At 32.6% G+C, this 8,364-nt stretch overlaps 1 long non-coding RNA gene across 2 annotated transcripts in view; it reads right to left on the bottom strand.

Moving 5' to 3' along the window:
- Nucleotides 1-6,772, bottom strand: part of LOC111417571 (uncharacterized) — a 44,644-nt gene extending 37,872 nt beyond the window's left edge. The window contains exons 1-3 of one of the 2 annotated variants that reach the window (XR_002706698.2): nucleotides 6,685-6,772; nucleotides 6,477-6,629; nucleotides 5,592-5,943 (exon numbers count right to left, since the gene is read on the bottom strand). This is a non-coding gene — a long non-coding RNA (uncharacterized lncRNA). Of the gene's footprint in view, nucleotides 1-5,591; nucleotides 5,944-6,476; nucleotides 6,630-6,684 lie in introns of those variants that run through there. The other variant, XR_011641124.1, reaches the window with a different exon arrangement.
- Between the last annotated feature and the right edge of the window lie 1,592 nt (nucleotides 6,773-8,364).

Raw genomic sequence — 8,364 nt, 5'->3', positions numbered from 1 at the left:
ATAATAAAGTTTACTTGAACTTCAATTGAATACCTCGGTGCAAGAAGGGAGTAGCTTCATTTATCAAGAGAAGGAGCAGAAGGAGTTGTCCCCTTCTTATACCGAGGTCTTCAATTGTTAATTCCAAGTCAATTAACCAGAAACATTTTATGGACTGTTGTAAATAATCGTCCAACTTAGCAAATTATAAAAAACATATGTCAAAACGAAAAGAATTCGAAAACTTTCAACAAAAATCAAATTTTAATAAAAACAACAATATGTTTATGAGAATTGTGAGGTTATAATTGTAGGTACAATAGAGACTTGAAACTATAGCTAAGTTCAGGTCGGTACATCCAACATGTCTGACTTTCTGATTACCCCCACCACCACCACATACGCTCTCTAGATTATACATAAGACCTCAATGTTTTGTTGTCATAACTATACTCTGTTTTTAAACCAGGAGTAAACGCGAAAGTCAGATTTACACTAGGAAAAATCACCAGAAAATATCACTAGATATTTCGGCGGTAAATTTAAATTAATAATTATTATTATTTATTTATTTACTTATTATTGTATTTATTTTCGTTTGTTATCTTTAATGCCTTTAAATTTGATTCAAACTAATTTTAAGTTTGTCTTTGTATCTGAAGCTGATGTAATAAAAGCTATTTCCTCAATTTCTTCTAAAGCTGCCGGTGCTGATAATATCAGTATGAGTATGTTGAATATGTGTCTTCCATTTATATTACCCTACTTGACACATTTACTCAATGTTTGCATTGAAACTTCGGATGTACCTGACTGTTGGAAGTTGTCAATTGTGGTTCCTATCCCGAAAAAACGTGACCCATCTGAGCCTAAAGATCTGCGGCCGATTAGCATATTGCCAATTTTATCTAAAGTTCTGGAAAGAATTATGTTTAATCAGTTACATCAATTTGTTCAAATTAATAATATTTTACCGAAGCATTAATCTGGTTTTCGTAGAAACCATAGCTGCAGTACTGCTCTTCTCAAGGTAACTAATGATATTTTACAGGCTCGAGATAAAGGATTATGTACGTTGGTAGTCTTGTTGGATTTTAGTAGAGCTTTTGATAGTGTTTGTCATGACTTGCTTGTGGAATTGTTAAAGTATATTGGCTTCAGTGAATCCGCTTTAAACTTAATTGAAAATTATTTAAGTAATAGGCATCAGTCGGTTAGAATCGGTGATGCTTTGTCTGAATTTCGCTGTTTGAGCAAGGGTGTACCACAAGGTACTATTTTAGGGCCTATTCTATTTTCTTTATATACATCTCAAATCGTTAGGGGGTTAAATCATTGTGAGTACCATATGTATGCGGATGACTTGCAGATGTATGTTTCCTTTGATCCACGCGACTTCGCGTTGGGTATTACGAATATGCAAAAAGACCTTGATTACATTCATAAAGTGGCTCGGGAATACGGTCTACATCTTAATCCGAGTAAATCCAATGCTATACTTTTTGGAAATTCCGCTATATGTAATGGTTTTCGGGAAAGTATTGATTTGCAAATTGATGGTTGTAACATTCCTTTGGTTAGTGAGGTAAAGAATTTGGGTATGATTATGGACAACAGTTTTCGCTATAAGAAGCATGTCTCCAACTGTATATCCAGGGCTTATTATCATCTGAGGATGTTGTTTCCTCATCGACACTACCTTGGTATTCATCTGAAAAAGGTGTTGTGCGAAGCCTCTGTGTTGTCTCAATTCACTTATTGTGCTGAGGTCTACCATCCGTGCATTGACGTTAGCGATGTAACACGTATTCAACGAGTGCAAAATTCGTGTCTTCGGTATATATATGGAATTAGAAAATATGACAGAATATCTTATAAACTGAAGGATGCGGGATGGCTAAATATGTATCATCGTAGGAAAGTGCAGTGTTTGTGCCTATACCATAAAATTATAAACTACAAGGAACCACAGTATCTCTACCAACTGATAACTTTCCGAAATGATGTATACCGAATAAATACGCGATTTCGCGGAAGACTGTCGCCACCCTTCTATCGTTTGTCTTTGTTTCAGAGATCATACTTATTTCAAATAACTTCGAAATATAATGAGGTGGACGATAATTGCAAGGGGTTCTCACTACGAAGGTTTAAATTTACACAGAAATATTCTTGTTTTCTTGAACAATGTCTACATGGGGGCAAACGCTGATCTGACATGTTTTGCAATCTTGTTGTTGTATCTAGCTGTTGCTTTGTAATTTTTGGCCGAGTCATGTTTTTCTTTTTTTGTTTCTTAGGTTAGTTAGAGCAGCTGTACTAACTAGTACAAGCTGGAACTCGCCTATTTTCTTTTGTATGTTTTTTTTTTGTACAATTAAGCATTAATTTACAATAAAGGCATTTATTATTATTATTATCGTCAACACTAAACATACAAATTAACATTGAAGTTATGAGTGTATTTATTTCAAAATATAATAAAGAAGGGTTTAAGAACACAAAATTCACAATAATGACACGAAACTGTCGAATTGTCAATAACCTAACCTTCAAATTCAAAATTGCCTGTGTGTGAACCTTCCTCGCATTCAACCAATCACGTGCAAGGTCAATCTGGGGACAAATTTAAAATACTCCTCCTGGTTTAAAAACAGAGTTGCAAAGAAAACTTCAAGGTATAATTAATGTTTGTAAACAAAACTAACCTTACCTAACATTCCTTCACGCTATAATTGACATTACAAAAGAAAACTTCACGCTATAATTGCCATTACTAATTGCCAAAGAAAACTTCATGGTATAATTAATGTTTGTAAACAAAACTAACCTTACCTCACATTCCTTCACGCTATAATTGACATTACAAAAGAAAACTTCACGCTATAATTGCCATTACAAATTGCCAAAGAATACTTCATGGTATAATTAATGTTTGTAAACAAAACTAACCTTACCGAACATTCCTTCACGCTATAATTGACATTACAAAAGAAAACTTCACGCTATAATTGCCATTACAAATTGCCAAAGAATACTTCATGGTATAATTAATGTTTGTAAACAAAACTAACCTTACCTAACATTCAGCGTCTGAAGACACAGGGTTAAACCCGAAACTTAAAAATATACAACTTAGCGCTGAATAACAATTAAAACTAGAACTAACACTTGCACTAGAACTATACTCTGTTTTTAAACCAGGAGGAGTAAACGCGAAAGTCAGATTTACACTGGGAAAAATCACCAGAAAATATCACTAGATATTTTGGCGGTAAATTTAAATTAATGATTATTATTTATTTATTTACTTATTATTGTATTTATTTTCGTTTGTTATCGTCAACACTATACATACAAATTAACATTGAAGTTATGAGTGCATTTATTTCAAAATATAATAAAAAAGGGTTTAAGAACACAAAATATACAATAATGACACGAAACTGTCGAATTATCAATTACCTAACCTTCAAATTCAAAATTGCCTGTGTGTGAACCTTCCTCGCATTCAACCAATCACGTGCAAGGTCAATCTGGTGACAAATTTAAAATACTCTTCCTGGTTTAAAAACAGAGTATAGTAAATTAATTTTTAAAGGGATTTTAAGTTACCTAAAAACGTCAATATAGGTATTTATTAATATTTATCTCAAAACTTTTTTTGTTCGCAATTTTTCAGCTTTAATTTGATACATAAATCAATTGTTTATTTTCATAAATAAGTAATGATGTTTTAAAAATTAACTACTTTTTAATGGGCTTTAAGTTATTTAAAAAACGTCATCCTGTATAATAATTTTTTATCTCGCCGAGATAACTGACATGCATTTCATGTATAGACTTGCTCATCAGAAGCTAGACTATTGTATATCCAACGATTTCCTGCCCGTAATGTCCCCGACCGAAAAATCTTCGAAAACATTCATCGACGTCTTCGTGAAACAGGCTCATTAAAACAAAATGGAGGGCCAGGAAGATCAATGACTACAAAAACGGTACAATTAGAACAGAATATGCTGGTCATGATAGAGGAAGATCCTGGTAGTTCTCCGCGAAGAATTGCAAATACTTTGAATGTAAGTCATTGGACAGTTTGGAAAATTCGTAAGAACAATTTGTTGTATCCATACCACATTTAATGCCTTCAAGCACTACTATCTGCTGATTCTCCTCCACATATTGCATTATGTCAATGGATATTGCAAATATTAATTCGCATCTCTCTATTCCTGACAGATTCTTTTTACCGATGAAGCCAGTTTCTCAAGAAATGCAATAAAGAATTTTCATAATAATCATATGTGGGCAGATAAAAATCCGCATGAGGTATGTGAAGATCATTTGCAACATCAATTCCCCTTGAATGTTTGGGTTGGAATTGTGGATGAATATCTAATTGGACCGGTATTTCTACCAGGAAGACTTGCTGTCGTAGTGTATCGCAACTTTTTGGCAGAAGCGCTACCTGAGTTTCTGGAGGATGTACCATACGCGACAAGAATTGCAATGTGGTTTATGCACGATGGTGCATCACCACATTTCAGTTTGGTTGCTCGGAAATCGCTGGATTGGTCGAGGTGGGCCACACGCATGGCCTGCTCGATCCCCAGACTTAAACTCCCTGGGTTATTTTTTTTAAGGATCTCTGAAGTCATTAGTTTACGATATTCCAGTGGAGAATTTGGACAATTTGCGAAATCGAATAATTGCTGGGTGTAACTCAATTATAAACGACCCTGGTGTGTTTGAAAGAGTTCGGCAATCAATGACGAGAACATTGAATGCTTATATTCAGGCTGGAGAAAGTCATTTCGAACATTTATTGTAGATTGAGCAACTTTACATGTACTTTTTGATAATAAAATGAAACAAAGGGGTTTTTCAAAAATTATCGTAGGACAAAATATTCTCAGAATAGTCTACTGAATAACCCCTAGAATTTTTTCCGCATGTTTACCTAACACCCTCTATACTTTTTTAATAGTATTATGCATGTTATTAAAAAGACATATTCAGCTTTAATTTGATATCTCATTAACATCTTATTTTCATAAATAAAGAAATTAATGATTATATTCTTTTTGCTAAGGAAGCATGAGGAGCGTCAGCAGGTTTGACCTCGACCTCAGCTCCATCATCTACTCCTGATTCGTCTAGGCGTTCTTTCACCATTACTAAACAGGGTTGGCTGACGAAATGTTACGAAGTTTAGGACTATGGTACGCCATAAAGACGATTTTCGACAAGGTGGTGTGGATGGTGGTAAGTAACACTTTTTCTCTCATTTTTCACAGTGAAAAGATGTCTCAGTCGAAGAGGACGCTAACTATAATGGACGTGCAGAACATGTCCATACATCGCAAACCATGATGATGAATTGATTTATCCCTGTTTCCATGATGTAGTTTATGGCGTTCATATCGTTGCCGTCATATTTTAAGCTCGAAGTTTACAGTTTGTTTAGGTACACCATTTTCCAGCCACTTTGGCAATTTGGTATTGCACGGAGGATGATGTAGTTATGTAATTATGATTGATTATAATCATAATAAAACATTATTTTGAAGATTTAAAGACTTATCGTATTGAACGTAAGAGAATGTTATGAATGATTATAAATTTATTTATTGTAATATAAAATATTATTTACTGATAAATTCCGTTATGTATTATTGGCCGTTGCTGTTTTTTATTGTATATAACCCATGTAAAGTCGATATGAAGTAATTTTAAATACCCCCTGACAGATAGATAACCTCAATTTCATTCTTTTCTCAATTTCTTATTCAAATCCTTATTTATCCGGTTGAACCTATCGAAAATGATAATTTTAGCATAGTAAGAATGGAAAACAGCCGTCCTTTGTGTGAATTAATGAAATTTTAGATGAAAATCCATAATCTCAAGATTTGAGCATTTTGGGAATTTTGCCGTTGAATATAGAAGAAAATGATCAGATATCTGAAAATCAATTTAAAGAAGCATTAAAATTACGCGATTTCATACATAAATATAGTTATTAAAATTTTTTTAATAATATTTAATCAAATTAAATTAGTGACATTTCATATGTTAAGGTTGGTTATATCGGGAAATTATAAAAACGAATTTCAAGTTAAGGAAATTAACCAATCAGGAAAGACTATTTTTCAATTTCAAACATTAAACAAACGAAAATTTAAATTTTTAGTGTGATTTTAACCTTGGGGGAGAACACACGCAAATTTTGTCACGTCGAACATTATAAGCAAAATTTTAGGTTATGTAAAAAGTTAAATGTTGACATAACCTCAAAAAAAATTTATTTGACGTGTTTCTTCGATTCAAAGAAAAAAACTAATATACCTGATGAAGAAACATCATTTTGGTTCCCGTTCCTGATAATCCCAGAATCCCGTACCGTCGTTTCTTTACAATCAACAAACTAAGCTAATTGTAAGTGTTATTTTCTTTAAATTTATTCGTGTTATAATTTAGTAATCGTTATCACTTACCTTCAATACGAAAGATAATTCTGAGATATTGCTCGTAATAATTCATTTCTTTATATCATTATTATTTTTTTGTGGTTATGTTGTTACTACATAAACAAGTTATTTTCGTCAATTTGATGGGATAATAAAACCGTTAATCGTACTTCGTATTAACTAAAATTTAAGAAATTTGTTATCGTTTTATCACAGTTAATTCGTTGAATTTTACTTAAAAGATTTGTTTACGAGTTAACTCAAGCGTATGAACCGGCTATTACCCTGAACAGCTCACGCTAGACTAAACTTGACAACGTCGCTAGTTCTGGAATTAAAATTTTATTTGAATTTTTTAAATTTAAACAGTCAAATTATTTATTGGAGTTTGCAAATTTAATAGAAATAGATTTAATAGAATTATGACTTCATTTTACATACAGTGCTAGCGTAAAGTAACCCCCCCCTGTTTAACTTCCGAACAAATTGAGATATCACTATGAACAAAAAAACGTCAGTTTCTATATTTTATCAGCACAAATATTTTCTTATGGAAAATTTTGCCATCACTTTTAGTTCCGGAAAATAGATCAACTTTGTTTTTTTAAATGGAACACCCAGTATATTATGGTATCTTCCGAAAGATGAAAACAATACGAATCCAACGGTACCTCACAATCAAATATCGGTTTATTAGTTTTTCGCATAAAAATTAAACAAAATGCGGAATTTTGCCGGAAAAACCAACGTACCTTCGTCGACTACCTGTCGAAATGCAATCGGCCAGGTAAATGGTGGACGGTCGGTATACGCTCGAGCTAAGACGGATTTAAAATTGCAAGTTCAATTACTTATTTTTTTTAGAAATGAAATAAAAGTTGTTTGGAAGTATATTAAATTTATGAATTAATCATATTTTATCAAAAAATATTTATAAAGAAAAAAAGTCAATATAAGAAATGAAATTTTCTTATTAAAGATTTTGCTAGTATAGGTAACGGTTGAAAAATTTGCTTAGTGTTGTTATTGAATAATAAAAGAATTTTTTATTTATTAAGAATCAAATATTACGTAAATTGTTCGATATGATTACCTTGAACTTCTAGGCAGTGGTACCATCTTTGTAGTGTTTCCTCTCTCACACGGCTTAACATGTGATGATCAATATAATATTTTGGCAGACGTCAATAATTTTTTGTTTTAAATCCTCAATACTACCCAACGGAATTTCATATATAGTAGAAACCACGAGAGCTGGCAGTGACAGATCGCTTAAAAATGGTATAAATCAAGATATGGACGTACGACTTAGATTATTTCACCACATACATTTAAATGTAGGTTATGTTAGTAATGGAGGTTATATGTCAAAGATTGTCAAAAATATTATTTAATGATTTTCCTTTCAAAGAAAACATTTTCGGCTTGTGAAAACACTGACAGATTCATGACAACGCTCACAAGACGTTTCGATTTGAGGTTGTAATTATAGAGTTACATCCCTTAGAAGAACAGACGTACTTTTTCGACGTGGCCATTTGAATTGTACAGCAGACATATTAAACTAATGCTATCTCTTTCTAACACACATTACTCTCTAGCGGTTTGTGAACTACGTATGGCATTTGTAAGAGCGGAAAATGATGATTTACTGCCAGCTCTCGTGGCGTCTACTATACCTTGGATTTTAAATAACCCCATAAAAAGAAATCTAAAGGTGTCAGATCTGGTGATCTTGTTGTCCATTAAAATTTTTATCAAGATAATTTCGTACCATTGGCGCATAATGTGGAGGTGCTCCGTCTTGATGAAACACTAGTTCCATTTCAAAATCGTCAGAATTCTGTTGTACAATTTGCAAAAGTCTTGAAAAAAAAAACATTTACTTTCTAATGAAATTGAGTGATAACGTCAC

Source organism: Onthophagus taurus, chromosome 7, assembly GCF_036711975.1.
Source record: "Onthophagus taurus isolate NC chromosome 7, IU_Otau_3.0, whole genome shotgun sequence".
Lineage (NCBI taxonomy): Eukaryota > Metazoa > Arthropoda > Insecta > Coleoptera > Scarabaeidae > Onthophagus > Onthophagus taurus.
The sequence above is the reverse complement of the archived record's forward strand: the minus strand, read 5'-3'. Positions and strand labels throughout refer to the sequence as shown.